The 14,753-nt window shown below is 40.8% G+C and overlaps 1 long non-coding RNA gene and 1 pseudogene across 1 annotated transcript in view; one reads left to right on the top strand and one right to left on the bottom strand.

The window, feature by feature from the left end:
• Positions 1–8,963, top strand: part of LOC136385552 (uncharacterized) — a 35,662-nt gene extending 26,699 nt beyond the window's left edge. Inside the window, exon 3 of the long non-coding RNA XR_010747841.1 lies at positions 8,825–8,963. This is a non-coding gene — a long non-coding RNA (uncharacterized lncRNA). The remainder of the gene's footprint in view (positions 1–8,824) is intronic.
• LOC136386095 (ferritin heavy chain pseudogene) lies at positions 7,848–8,387 on the bottom strand (annotated as a pseudogene).
• Positions 8,964–14,753: the final 5,790 nt, after the last annotated feature.

Below are 14,753 nucleotides of genomic sequence, written 5' to 3'. Positions count from 1 at the left end.
GTCTTCTTGATTCAGCGTCCCCTTAATCATTATGAAATTACCATTTTTGTCTTTGAGTACTTTTGCTGTCCTGTAGTCAGCATTATCAGATATGAGTATTGCTATGCCTGCTTTTTTTGGATGTTATTAGCTTGGAGTATTGTTTGCTAGCCTTTCATTTTGAATTTGTTTTTATCCTTGTTGCTTAGATGAGTTTCTTGTTGGCAGCATACAGTGGTATTTTCTTTTTTAATCCATTCTGCTACTCTGTACCTTTTTATTGGTGAGTTTAATCCATTTACTTTTAGTGTAACTATTGACACTTGTGAGTTCCATATTGCCATTTTATAGATTGCTTTCTGTTAGTTTTGTGTCTTGTTTGATTCTTCTCTTTCATTTTTCTATCTTTTGTTTTTGTTTGGTTGTATTCCATTCATCTTTCCTCTGTTGCTATCTTTTTTAAATCATGTGCTTCTGTGGTGGTTTTTTCAATGGTGGTTACCATTAAGTAATGAAAAGTGTTCCTACCCTGTTCATTGTAGTGCACTATCTTCTGAGTACTTTTGTACTCCATCGTCCTTTGCTGCTGTTAATATCCGTCCTGTCCGCCCGTTTTTCTTGTTGTCACAGTTTAAATTTGGGTTTATTGTGTTCTTGGTAGAGCTTTTTCTTGTGGTTTTGTTTGTTTTTTTCTTTGTATCTGGTTGGCAATCCCCCTTTAGTAATTCCTGGAGTGGGGGTTTTCTGATGAAAAATTCCCTCACCTTTTCTGTATTTGTGATTGTTTTTATTTCTCCTTTGTATTATAAGGATAGCTTTGATGGGTATAGTATTTGTGGCTGAAAGTTCCTCTCTTTCAGAACCTTAAAATATTGGGGTCCACTCTCTTCTAGCTTGTAGACTTTCTGTTGAGAAATCTGATGATAATCTAATGGGCCTTCCTATATATGTTGTATTCTTCTTTTCCCTGGCTGCCTTGAGATTTTTTTCTTTGTCTTTGGTTAGTGACAATTTCATTATGATGTGCCTTGGATTAGGTTTGTTGGGGTCAAGGAAACTCGGAGTTCTTTTTGCTTCTTGAATTTGAGGCTTTAGTTCTTTCCACAGGCTTGGGAAGTTCTCATCTATTATTTGTTTGAATATGTTCTCCATTCTATTTTCTCTCTCTTCTGCCTCTGATATACCTATTTTCTTATGTTACTCTTTTTGATGGAGTCAGATAATTCCTTTAGGGCTATCTCATTTTTTTAAATTTTTGAGTCTCTTTCTTATTCTCTCTGTTGTGCCTCAAGTTGCTTGTCTTCTATTTCACTAATCCTACCTTCTCTCTGGCCTGTTCTATTAGCTAAGCTTGTTACCTCGTTTTTCAGCTTGTGAATTGAGTTTTTCATATCTGTTTGATTTGTTTTTATAGTTTCAATTTCCTTGGAAATATATTCTTTGTGTTCATTGAGTTGTTTTCTGAGCTCCCTAAATTACCTTCCTGGGTTTTCTTGTATATCTCTGAGTATTTTTAGGATTTGTATTTTAAATTCTCTGTCGTTTAACTCCAAGGTTTTCAATATATTAAATTTTTTCTCCATAGATTTTTCGTGATCTATCTGTGCTAACTCTCTGTCTTTTGTATCCATGATATTCTATTTCCTTTTCCTTAATGGCATCTGAGGGTGGTTTTGTTGATAGTACTAATGAGAATTAATAAAGAGTAAAAAGTTAAAAAAAGAAAAAGAAAAAAGAAAAAATATTATCCCCCCCTTTTTTTTCCTCTCCTCTCCTCTCCACTCCTTCTTGAGAAAATCTTGTGATGAACTGTGAATTATATTGTGTGAAATAGAACAAAAACTATTTATAATGGAGGGCCTGAGTTGGTGAGAAGTGATAAAGGGTCAAAAAACGGGGTATGGACACACAAAATGCAAAAAAGGAAAAAATTTGTGTCAAGAAAAAAATGATTTGCTTTTAGGTGATGGTTGACTAAGAGATATGATAAGAAAAATAAGAGGGAAACAAAAAATGGGAAAATTAAAAAAAATTACTATTGTATTTATTGGCGCAAGAACAAGATAAAATGGAGAGCCAGGGTAGGAGCACTGCTAGTGAGTTAAAAAACCAAAGTAAAAAACGCCCAAATCGCCACAAAGAAAAATTTGAGTTCCAGATAAAATAATTTGTTCGTGTTTGAGGATTGAAAAAGAGGAAAAGTAAAGGAGAAAAGAAGAAACTAATATAGAGGGAGAGAAAAAAAAGAAAAGAAAGAGGAAAACACAAAAAGAAGAAGAGGCCCTGGCCGGTTGGCTCAGCGGTAGAGCTTCGTCCTGGCGTGTGGGGGACCCGGGTTCAATTCCCGGCCAGGTCACATAGGAGACGCGCCCATTTTCTTCTCCACCCCCACCCCTTCCTTCCTCTCTGTCTCTCTCTTCCCCTCCCGCAGCCAAGGCTCCATTGGAGCAAAGATGGCCCGGGCGCTGGGGATGGCTCCTTGGCCTCTGCCCCAGGCGCTAGAGTGGCTCTGGTCACGGCAGAGCGATGCCCCGGAGGGGCAGAGCGTCACCCCTGGTGGGCAGAGCATCGCCCCTGGTGGGCGTGCTGGGTGGATCCCGGTCGGGCGCATGCAAGAGTCTGTCTGACTGTCTCTCCCCATTTCCAGCTTCAGAAAAAAAAAAGTATAAAAGGAGAGAGAGAGAGAGAGAGAGAGAGAGAGAGAGAGAGAGAGAGAGAGTTAAAGGTTTTGGAGTGCAACCCTCAGAGAGAGAAAGGAAGAAGAAAAAAAGATAATGGGAGATGTAACACTTATGGGTAGTGTAGTTCAAGGAGAGGAGAGAGTAAGACCGGCAGAGAATTAAATGACCAAATTGGAAGAGGAAGAAAATAATCAAGACAAGAAGATAAGAAAAACAAACAAACAAATATAATAAAATGGGATAGGTTATAAAGTCTGTGGATTATTCTCGATTTTGAGAGATTATCTTCTTGCTCTTTCTTTTCTCTCCCTCTTCCTGGTCAGTGACTGTCTACCCCAGGTTCTGCCCCTGTGGCATGCTTAGGTAGAAATTTGCACTTGATAACTCTTTATGGTGATGTCATATATTGGGCTTCAGTCTCGTTGGCAGTCGAGGCTCATTAGCATTTGCAGGCTCCGCCAATGAGAGAGTCCGTGTTCCTGGAGCCTCTCTCCTAGTCTTTCCTTCCTGAATTAGTAGCCTGATGATCCAGCTATGGGGTGGCTGCTGCCTCTGCCTGGAGAGTAAGAGGCTCAAAGAGCTGGCAAATCCCCACTCTATTCCCACTCAGCACAGGGCTCTGGGTAAGGCTCAATCAGTCAGAGCCCCTAGCATAATCAGGCAGGGCTTCAGCCCACACAAGGAGCTCTGACTCTGCCCCTCTTTCCGGGAACATGGGCGCCCACTACTGGGGAATCTCTTGCCCACTCTCCGTACCCACCAACCAGGATATCAGGCTGGCTGACTCTCACTCCAAGTGAGGCGCCCTGCCTGCACAGAAAAGTTCAAGCATAGGGAATTTCGCTCCTGCTCCCTCCACGTGCGCTGCTTTTTGGGGCGCAGGGGCGACCCTGAGATTCCGGTTTCAGCCCACACAAAGGCCTCTGACTCTGCCCCTCTGTCTGGTAACATGGACGCCCACTCCCGGGGCTCAAGGAGGAATCTCTCGCCCATTATCTGCACACCGACCAGGAGATTGGGGCAGATAGCTGTCCCACACGCCTTTCCTTGTCTGAATTTGGTGCGAGCGTTAGCTTGTATTGACTGGGTTGCCACAAGCACAGTTTTCCCTTGGCTTGGATGTCCTTGCCACAGCCTGGTTTGGAGGTTTGTGCCTCAGTCTGGTTCTATTCACACCCTATGCCTGCCTTAGTTCCTATACTCTCAGTTCCCAGTAAAAGCAGCCCTTGTTAGGTTAGTGAGGAAGGCAGAGTGTTTCTTCGTCCTTATTTCCTTCGGGGTTGATTATATATTTAGTCAATTTTTCACACTATCATACCTTCGCGTTTAGTGTGGAACTTCTGGAGGATCCAAGGATAGATTTTTCTGTCTCTGGTTGAAGATCTTGTTGAATTTTAAGGGAGATTTATCGGTATCACTCCTTACAGCGCCATTTCACTGACATCACTCTATTTGACTGGATTAGAATGTTAACTTTTCTACCTTTCTCACCTCTGAGGAGTGGAGTATAGTTCCGGATGGAAAGAGGAGCTCAGGAACTAGGTTTGGGAAGAATAAGCAAAAAGCGTTCTAGGGGCAATTTATCAGGAAGACTGGTTGAGACAAATGGGGGATTGCACGGACAGTTGTCACAGGAAAACTCACCTCTAGACTGAGGTTGGGGCAGCTGAAACAGCAATGTACCTTCCTAAGTCCTGGCAGCACCTGACACCCAAGCAGCTTGGAAGGATTTTTCCTTCTTAAGATGCTTGGTGACAGAGTTAGGTGAAATGCAAGGGAGACTTCCAATGGCAAAGTGTAGACATGAAGTCTCCCCAAAAAATAAACACCACAGAGGAACTTAGAAGTGAGTAATAATGATGATGATGATGGTAATGAAGATAAATGACGGCTTACAAATGACATATCTAGTATATGTGCCAGGCACTGGGATTAATTAAAATTTAAAAATATTAAACTTTTTCTGGCCCTGTGGTTGCACAGTGGTTAGAGCATTGACCTGGAATGCTGAGGTAGCCAGTTTGAAAACCTTTTAATCTTCTCAGCAACAAAAGGCATTACCAGTTTTATTATCTCTATTTTCTATGTGAGGCAACTGAGGCAGACAGGGGCTGAAGAACATGCCCAAAGTCACCCAGTTTAGGAAGTGATTAAACTGGGGTTTGAACCCAGGCAATGAGGGTTAAGAAAGATCATCACTGTGTAGCTAAGCTTGTCTACATATTAGTAAATGTTCAAAGCAATCTGAAAATTATAAAGAGACCCAAGCTAGACAACTATCATTGATAAGGTATGTAAATCTGCAATTTTTAACTTTATCTTTGTATCCACCTCACGTACAGAACAAACATGTTTTGATTATTTTTCCCAGGCCAGGATAGCCTTATGGTTTACTGGTAGACATTTAATATGGTCAAAAACAGTGGGCTGAGAGAAATGCTAAGTTTTTAAAGAAGAAATAAAAAAAACACTAGATCTATAATATCCTTAAGAAAATTAGAAAACAAAAACCTGGGACATCATTTCTTTCTACCCATGACCATGAAGACAAGGTAATAGGCTAACTCATGGCCACTCATCCTGCATGGAGAAACCAAAGGCCATATTGAGGTTAGGAACTGGTTGGTTTTGGGAAAGACTCTGTGGAGACACAATCTGGAATGATGTCATGGACCAGGTGGGGCCAAGAGCAGCCTGGCTGTTCCACCACCTCAACCCATCCTCTTGGCTTGGGGCTGCTTGGGCTGTACTCTCTCTACACTCTCTTTCTGGTGAAATTAACCAGTTCCATAACCTCAACACCATCTATTAATATAGCTGATGTCTCCCATGTGGGAATTACCAAACCTGACATCCAACCTGAGCTCCAGATTCCCTTTTCTGTCTACTTGCATGACATTTCCACTGGCATGTCTCATAGGCATCTCAGATTAAACATACTATGCTATTCACACTCGTCTGCACCTCTGGCCCAAAGTCCCCAAATCAATAAATATCACTACCATCAATTCTAGTATGCAATTCTAAACAATAGAACCTAAATTATTTTTTTCTCATTTCTCATTGTTCACCTCTGGTCTGTAAGCAAGTCTTTTTGGCTCATCCAGTGCATCTAGAATTTGTCTGTATCTCTTTCTTTTCTCAGTCATCACCACAGTCCAAGCCAGCACCGTTTTTTACGAGGACTAGCTACAAGATCTATTAACTGGTCTCCCTGCTTCAGTTGTCCCCCAACCTTACATTTTTCAAAGTAGTGTGTCACTGGAAATATTCAGGGGAATTTATTTTACTTAATAGTCAATATCAGAATTTGACCTTCAGCCTTGACCTCATATTATTCAATGTTTTTAGTGAGATAATGTGGGGATTAGGGTACCACCGTACCACAAAGAAAGAGTACAATTAAAGCAAAAAACTATACTTGGATGTTTTCTAAGGGCTACACGCATGTCCAGCATGGTGACCATGGGAAGTCATTCCCAAGTTTGTGGGAATGGGAGCTAGCCTAAGTCTCAGCTATGGTGATCACTCTTGCTGAGGGTGAGGTTGTCAAAGAGGTACTATGCCAAGATGTTTTCGGGGGTCTCCATCTTGCTACCCAGAAAATGTTAAGAAACATGAACATTTGCATCTTTTTAGTAAACACAGAAATTTCAGGTAAATTGTAAGAACCCTATATTTTAAACATTGCCTCATCCCATTCTCTTTACTCTTTCTCCAGAAGCAAACCCAGTTCTGATTTTAAGGCCACGTTTTATAATTTTAGCATGAATGTGCTCCCCCATTCACCAGGGCCACACATCATCCACCTCACCCCACCCTTATATACCATTGTTTATAAGGGGAGATTAGTTTTGTGTTTTCTGAGGCTGCAGGGAGTACCTGCTCCATCCATCCAGGGTCCCACAGAATACCTCCTTTCTCCAATCAGGGTTCCACACAGTAATTCTTTCCTCCTTCCAGGGTCTGCCAAAAAAAAAAAAAAAAGCCTGACCAGACGTGGTGCAATGCATAGAGCATTGGACTAGGATGCCAACTTTAGTTTGAGACCTGAGGTCATCAGGTTGAGCTCGGGCTCATCTAGTTTGAGCAAAGCTCACCAGCTTGGACCCAAGGTCTCTGGCTCGAGCAATGGGTTACTCGGTCCGCTGAAGGCCCGCAGTCAAGCACATATCAGAAAGCAATCATTGAATAACTAAGGTGTCACAATGCGCAATGAAAAACTAATGAAGCTTCTCATCTCCCTGTTCCTGTCTGTCCCTGTTTGTCCTTCTCTCTGACTCTGTCTCTATACTTGTAAAAAACAACAACAACAACAAGAAAAAAACCTCCTCTTCCATCCAGCATCCCCAGCAATACTTCTGCATTCTAGGGTTCCCCACAAAACATCCTTCTCCATCCAGCATCCCCTAAATACCTCCTCCTCCATTGAAGGTCCCCTATAGCACTTCCTCTTCCATCTAGGCTCCCCCACAAAACCTCCCCCTCCATTCAGGGACCCCGGAATACAACCTCCTCCATCCTGGATCCCCCACAATACCTCCTCCAATGTTCAGGTTCTGTGCCAAACCTCTCGCTCAATCCAGGGTCCTCCGCAATACCTCCTCCTCCATCCAGACTCCTGTGCAATGCCTCCTCCTTCCCTCCCACCAGTCCCACACAATACCCCATCCTTCCCTCCCACCAGTCCCACACAATACCCCGTCCTTCCCTCCCACCAGTCCCACACAATACCCCGTCCTTCCCTCCCACCAGTCCCACACAATACCCCGTCCTTCCCTCCCACCTGTCCCACACAATACCCCGTCCTTCCCTCCAACCAGTTCCGCGCAATACCCCGTCCTTCCCTCCTACCAGTCCCACACAATACCCCGTCCTTCCCTCCCACCAGTCCCAAACAATACCCGGTCCCTCGACCCATGCAATTCCCGAGGTGCACGTGGTTGGGGTATGGATGGGTTGAAAGATTCCTGGAAACCTGTTTAAAAACAAAAGGTGAAGGTTTTCCACACACAAATCAATGAAAGACGTTTATTTGTTTACAAAACAACAACTTTATTAGAAGAAATGTTAAAACTTGAACATAAAAACTTAAGTGAACATTTTGCAAGGGTAATAGAACAACATGCATGCTCGCATGGTGAGGAAGGGATGTCTCTCCATGACTATCCAGGAGGCAGTCCAGACTCAGTCCTTGCTGTCATCCAGTGTAAGCTTGCCAAAAAGATATTCTGCCAGGCCGGATTCTGGGGCTCCCATCTTGCGCAGGCTGGTGATGTGGTCCTCCAACTCTTTGTTGAACTTCTGCTGTTCGCGCAGGCAGTGCCTCTCCAGTAAGTCGCACAGAAAGGTGTCCTTCTTCTCGGTGGCCAGCTGGTGCAGACTGAGCAGGCTCTGCTTCACCTTCATGGACAGACGCAAGGCTCTCTCCAGGACCTTCAGGCTGTTCTCCCAGGAGCCCCTGTCATTGCTACTGAAGTAGCACAAGGGGGTGTTGCTACCGCGCTGGTTCACCAGCTGGATCAGCCTGTCAGCAGTTGCCCTCTCCTTGCCTGACTGCTCTCGGAAGAACTGGGCGAAGTGCTTTGAGACCATCTTATCAAAATAAAAAGCCATGGACCTGTAGACGTACGCTGCGTGGAGCTCCAGCTGGATCTGCTCAGTGATGGCGGCCTCACAGTCAGGATGGTAGGTCTCGCTCACTAGTGAGGGCAGGGAGGTCGCCATGTTTGTAGTTGCGGGCGTGGGTAGGCAGCACTGAAGATAAGGTGGCGCGGTGGCGGCTGCAGGATGTGACGTCTTAGGACATGTGCTGCAGGCCACCAGTCATGAAAACTGAGTACATCCAGTACATGGCTGGAGGAAAAAAAAATACACAACCGTTATAAATGTAGCAATATTTTCCACAGAACTCTATGTACCCAACATCAAGGAAGCCCTATCCTAGAGACATAGCTAAGAACAAGGTCAGCTAATCGCACCTCTCTCGCCCTTGTATACGTTGCTTGCTTGCTCAGCCTAGATAGCCACCCTATACAAAGAAGCCATTTTAGACGCTCAGGGCTGCAGTGTTCCCTTGCGTGGGTTGCCTGCAGTCCCAGCGCAGGTTTGCAATAAAACTTATAAAATTCACTTTGGGTTTGCTGTGGTCTGTCTCCTGGGAGGTAACACATGGAAGCCCCCAGCGAGATAGGCCGTGTAAGGCCCCTCCTCACGGAGTGGGCTGCAGCAGATGTTGGTAGCTGGCCAGCCTCCGGCAGTTGCCGTTTGAAAACTGAATTTGGCTGATTTGAAACATTTGGAGTCTCGAAACTGATAAGGAAGCTTCCTCTTTGAATATTTGGAAAGAGAGCTCTGCTTAGAAAAGGTTGTAGTGGAGCAGGCGGGATGCCACCTGATTTCTCCCCATCCGGTCGGTCGGAGAACTCAGGACGCTGCATTCTCCCTTTGGTTTTGGTTTAAATGTTTTGTTTGTTTTGTGTGCATATTTGGTTTATTTGTCTGCTTTGCCTATTGCTTCCTCACAGGATTCCTTCGAAAGTCAAGGGCCATGGGTCAGGGACAATCTGCTGCCCTATAGCCTCTTCAGTGCTTGCTTGATAACTTTTCTGATTTCTCTCGCAGGGCACGACACTATGGCGCTCCTCTTGATTCCACCATGTTGCAGAATCTTTGTGAACTAGAATAGCCAACTTAAGAGCAGATTGGCCAAACCAAGGATTGCTGGATCCATAGAAAACATAGAGAGTTTAGTGTACTATCATCAGCACCCACCCACAGGCAGGTGGCAGGGTCAGTATGCAGCCCAGTATAGCAGCAGAGTTGGAGAAAGAAAAAGCAGCCAGGTTGCAACTGGCTGCAGGAGAAGTGGCAGAGGCTCCCCTTGCTGTTTCAGGCACTTGCCCCTCCCCCTTGGGCACCAGGAATCACAGGCACCCTGACTGATTCCCTTATAGTGTATATAACAAAGAAACCTCTTTCTTAGCTCAATGGCTACTCCAGCCACTGCGTAGTCAGGCAAAAGATAACAGTGCAGTAAGCTAGAGGTTATCATCACCTTGCTACAGCCCCTGCCCTCCTCTGCTTTGGCTCCGGGAAATCTCCGCCTCCATGTGGAGACAGACCAGAGGAGAAGATTTAGGGAATTATAGGGTTACTATATCTCTGAGAAAATTGAGGACCTTATGTAAACTAGAATACCCCACTGTTAAGAAAATAAGTTTATAAAATTGTATGGTTTTTTTTAGTTTACTATCCCGACCCTTATAATGACTTAATGTTGTAAAATGTTGTAATCATGACTCCATTCGTGGTGGTAATATACTTCCCTGACCTTTGATTTTGGGTGTCAATGTTACTTGTTTTGGTCAATGGTAAATACTTTCCTGATCTCTGATTTTGGGTGTCATCACTTGTTTTGATCAATGGAATATGAGAAGTCATAAGGTTTGCCAAAGTTGAACAGAAGATGTAAATATGCTTGCATAGTTAGGCTGGAGTCCAATGTTTCTTGCATCCAGCATTTGAAGAATATGTCCTGGGCTTGTTTCAGAATGAGGAGGCATGTAGAGTAGTCATGACCCCAACGCAACCAAACTCAACTCACATTCAAGCCTCATAGGTACTGGTTAAATCCTGCAAATGTCATTCTGTAGAGCTGTGAATGAGATTTTCAGGTTGCTTGTTAGCCTTAATGCAGCAAAATTGCTTAAGACAATTCCCTCAAATCAAGGGAGTCTTATCTATTTACTTTGCTATTGTTGTTCACATGCATGTAATAACATGGAATGACAACAGCTAGAATTTGGTTAATTTTAGTTATAAATAGATAATGACACTTAGTCATTACAGATTGGTGCCTGGCAAATCCAGCTTTCATGTTCTAATTCACTTCAGTAAATGCTTTACCAAAACTTTGTCATCGAGGAAAAGTCAACCTTTATGTAGTTCCCAAGACTCAATTACCCTGAAATCTAGTAAGTTTCAAGAAGGAACATAATCCGGTATTATACATGCATAGAAAAACATACCTCCTAGGTGCAAGTATTGATAATTTAGTTCTTTAAGTTAGTGTCTAGTATAAAGTAGCATGTAATACGCAGGATAATGACCCTCCAAAAATATCTATACCGTAATTCAGTGGTTCTCAAACTTTTTGAAGTAAGGGCATATTTAAAATCCTACAAATAATTGTAGGCACGCATTATACAAATTTCTGAAAAATGTGTTGTAATAACTAAGTCAAATGTTAAAGAAATATATATAAACTCCAAGAGGGTTTTTATGGTAATTAAATGAATGAATACAACAAATTAAATTTATTCTGACATTAAAAAAATTGGTTACATTTTTGAATTAAGCTTTTGAGAATTTGTAAAAAGAGGGGTTAAAAAATATAAAAATGACAAAAAAGTTATCTTTATATATATATATATATATATATAGATAGATAGATAGATAGATACATTCTTAGTAAGATTTAGTAAACTCGGCAGGTCCCAGCATGGATGTGTTAAGTTTTTTCATTCTTGTGTTTATGAGAAACATGAGCCTGATGTGTCTTAGCGATTTCTTCAATGTTTGGGCATTATTTAAAAAGCAAACTCTCATGTCCTCATCAGTACATTGAAGAATTCCTCTCTTTTTACTCTTAATTGTGTTGAGAGTAGAGAATCTTAATTCACATAATAGGATGTTGAAAATTGTAGTAAAATGTTCAAAAAATTTTAAGATATTGCCACATATTGTTTTATAGCAATCCAAAAGGCTTCGAGAGACAGTTCCTTATGTTTAATCATCAACCCAAAATCTCCGCCATACATACCATTTTAACTTTACACCAAACAAAGGATACAAGAAACTTGCCTCCAATCTTTCCAGGGAACATGGGGGGTAGTGTAAACAATCAGCACCACCTTTTGACAGCTTTTTGCAACCTAATCCGGCAAGTGAGGTGGAGGGTTGGGCAGACTGTCAGTTTAAAGCCAATTCCCCACACATCTGTCCCCCAAAAATCTTAACTCCAAAAACCCTGTTGGTGTTTTGGTCCCCAACAGGAACATATTTCTCTGGAATGCCATAGTGCACACCTGGAAATCTTCTAGTGTGCACCAGTGCACCCTGGTGCACACTTTGAGAACCACTGCCCTAATCCCTAGAATTTGTGAATATATTGTTACCTTACCTGAGAAAAGTGATTTTTTCACATCTGATTGAGAACTTTGTAATGGGGAGATTATCATGGATTATATAGGTGGGCCTAATCTAATCCCATGTGTCTTATCAGGAGAGAAATTTTCACAGTTATGGTCAGAGAATGATGTGGCTATGCAGGAATAGTCATAGAGATGTGACTTTGCTGACTTTGAATATTGAGGAAGAAGGCTATAAACCAAGGAATGTGGGAAGCCTACAGAAACTGGAAAGACAAACAGACTCTACCCTGGAATCTTCAGAAACAATGAATCCCTGCCTGCACCTTAACTTGAGCCAAGTAAGACCTGTGTTGGAATTCTGACCTACAGAACTATAGGATAAATGTGTGTTCTTTTAAGACATTAAGTTTGTGGTAATTTGTTACAGAAGTATTAAAAATCTAATTTTCCTCTCAAAGGGATAAAGGGGATTTAGAATTTTTTAAAATGGAAAGGTCTTTTATCTTCGAATGTGTATATTATAGAAAATGGTAAATGAAATAAATATTTATTGTGTTGATTGTATTTATGTGGAGATTTTTTCCTTTCAAATATATTCTAAAGGTAAAAAATTCACATTAGAAATATTTGTGGGTATCTTTTATGGTTGGGATCTGTCTTTGGATTTGAAGCACCACTCTCAATTACAGTCGATCCTTGTTTTTTGTAGGCTTCATATATATATTTTAATTTGTGTATTTGCTAAAATTTATTTGTAACCCTAAAACCAATGCTTGTGTCACTTTCTTTGTCATTCATAGACATGCACAGAGAAGCAAACAATTTAATTTGATCAATATGCATGTTCCTGCTGGACCTTCTTGAGTCAGCTCTCAAAGTATAAACAAGTGTTCTATTCACAATTTATTTGGAACCATATTTTTTTTTCAATTTTGTGTCTTTTGTTGGTGAACTTCACTGTTTAGAAGTAGCCCCCAGGTGTAGTGTAGTGTGGAAGGGTTATTTTTCCTAAGTGCAAGGAGGCTGTGATGTGCCTTACAGAAAAAATACATAGGACAAATACATTTCCTTTCGATATGAGTTTTACTATTGTTTGGTATGAGTTCAATGTTAATGAATCAATGGTATATATTAAATAAGGTGTCTTTAGACAGAAACATGTGGAAAACAAGGTTTTATATGGATCAGCTGATGAAAATATTATAAGTATAGGTTCACAGGAACCTAATCCTGTATTTTCCTTCTGAGCAATGGTTGAATATTCACTCATTCAGTGTTTTCAGTGACTCTTTAGAACCTAACTACTGCAAATGACAAAAATGGACTGTACTTAGCTGCCTGACCTTAATCCTGTTAGAGTCTTCATTTCTCCATAATGAATTTGGAATTATATTCCAGTTTTAGGCTTTTTTCTTTCTCTTGGATACAATTTTTCCTTGCTTTTTATTATTAAACATGCATACAGAAAGGCAATCAATCATACAAGAAAAGTCCAATGAATGATGTACTCATGTAACTAGGTAGCAGATCACAAAGTGAAACATTTCCAACAGCTCAGATTCCAACAGCTTAGAAGTTCCTGTTTTGTTTCACTCCCCACTCATGTTCCCAAAGAAAAGTCATGTTGCAGATCAGTTTCTTGGGAAACAGACTCTGATATGGTGAATTCTCACCAAAAGTTTCTTAGGAATGAGTCTTACATCCATGCCAATGGAGGAATGAAAGAGGAAACATCAGACAGAGGGATGAGTGGGCTGCAATGCAGTCACAACAGAGGCTACGGACTCCACGAATTTACATGAAGCTGAGATGGCCCTTTGGAGTTGTCCTGAATTGGGGCAAGGCCTTAAAACTCTCACAGAAAACATCATAGGATGTGGATTAACATAAGAAGAAAGTATGAGCTTAAGAAAGAAGGGATCTCACTAACCTAAGGGTGATTAACTAACTCCTAGAGAGGGATAACCACTGAAGGCAGACAGGCAGCCTGCCAGCTCTGAAAAACAACCTTAGTCCAAAAGTGAAACGTAAATGGCTTTATTGTGTCTGACTTCTTTTCCTGAGCATTATGTTTGTGGAATGTATCTATGTTGTAGTGTGTGGAAATAGTTTATTCATTCTCATTGATTGTTTTGTGAGTATGCCATAAATTATTTGGGTGGTGCGTAGGTAGATTTCACATCTTTTTTCTTCAAAAAGTATTTATTTTCTTTAAAGAACTTTAAAAACAAAATAAAATTGTATCTACTTAAGGTATAACACATAATAAATATAAATAATAATTAAATATAAATAGTGAAATGATTACTGCAATCAAACTAATTAACATATCTTTCTCCTCAGGTATTTATCTTGTGTGTGTGTATTTATCTGTGTGTGTGGTGAGAGGACCCGATATCTACTCTCTTAGCCCATTTCCAGTGTACAATATTTTTAACTATAGTCATTGTGCTGTACATTAGATCTCTAGAACTTACTTATCTTATATAACTGCAACTTTATACTCTTTGACCAACATCTCCTCATATCTTTTACCTCTCCACCATGGTTCTACACTGCTTTTCTTTTTAGACATTTTTAGCTTCCATATATAAATGAGATTATGAATTGCTTTTCTTTCTGAGTCTAGCTTATTTCACTTAGAATAATGTTCTCCAGCTTCATCCATGTTGTCATAAATGCCAGGATCCCATTTTTAAAGCTGTATATATGGAATATATTGAGAATGGAATAACATACATATGACATATATATGACATATGTGTTATTATATATATTATTATATATAAATATAATTTATATATAAATTTATATATACATACTCATCTAACAGCAGATACTTATTAATCTACTGCACTATTATTGATATTTGTTTCCAATTGAAGAATATTAAAAATAACATTGCTGTATATATCTTTTGATGAATATATTTATACAT

Source organism: Saccopteryx leptura, chromosome X (assembly GCF_036850995.1).
Source record: "Saccopteryx leptura isolate mSacLep1 chromosome X, mSacLep1_pri_phased_curated, whole genome shotgun sequence".
Taxonomy (NCBI): domain Eukaryota; kingdom Metazoa; phylum Chordata; class Mammalia; order Chiroptera; family Emballonuridae; genus Saccopteryx; species Saccopteryx leptura.
The sequence above is the reverse complement of the archived record's forward strand: the minus strand, read 5'-3'. Positions and strand labels throughout refer to the sequence as shown.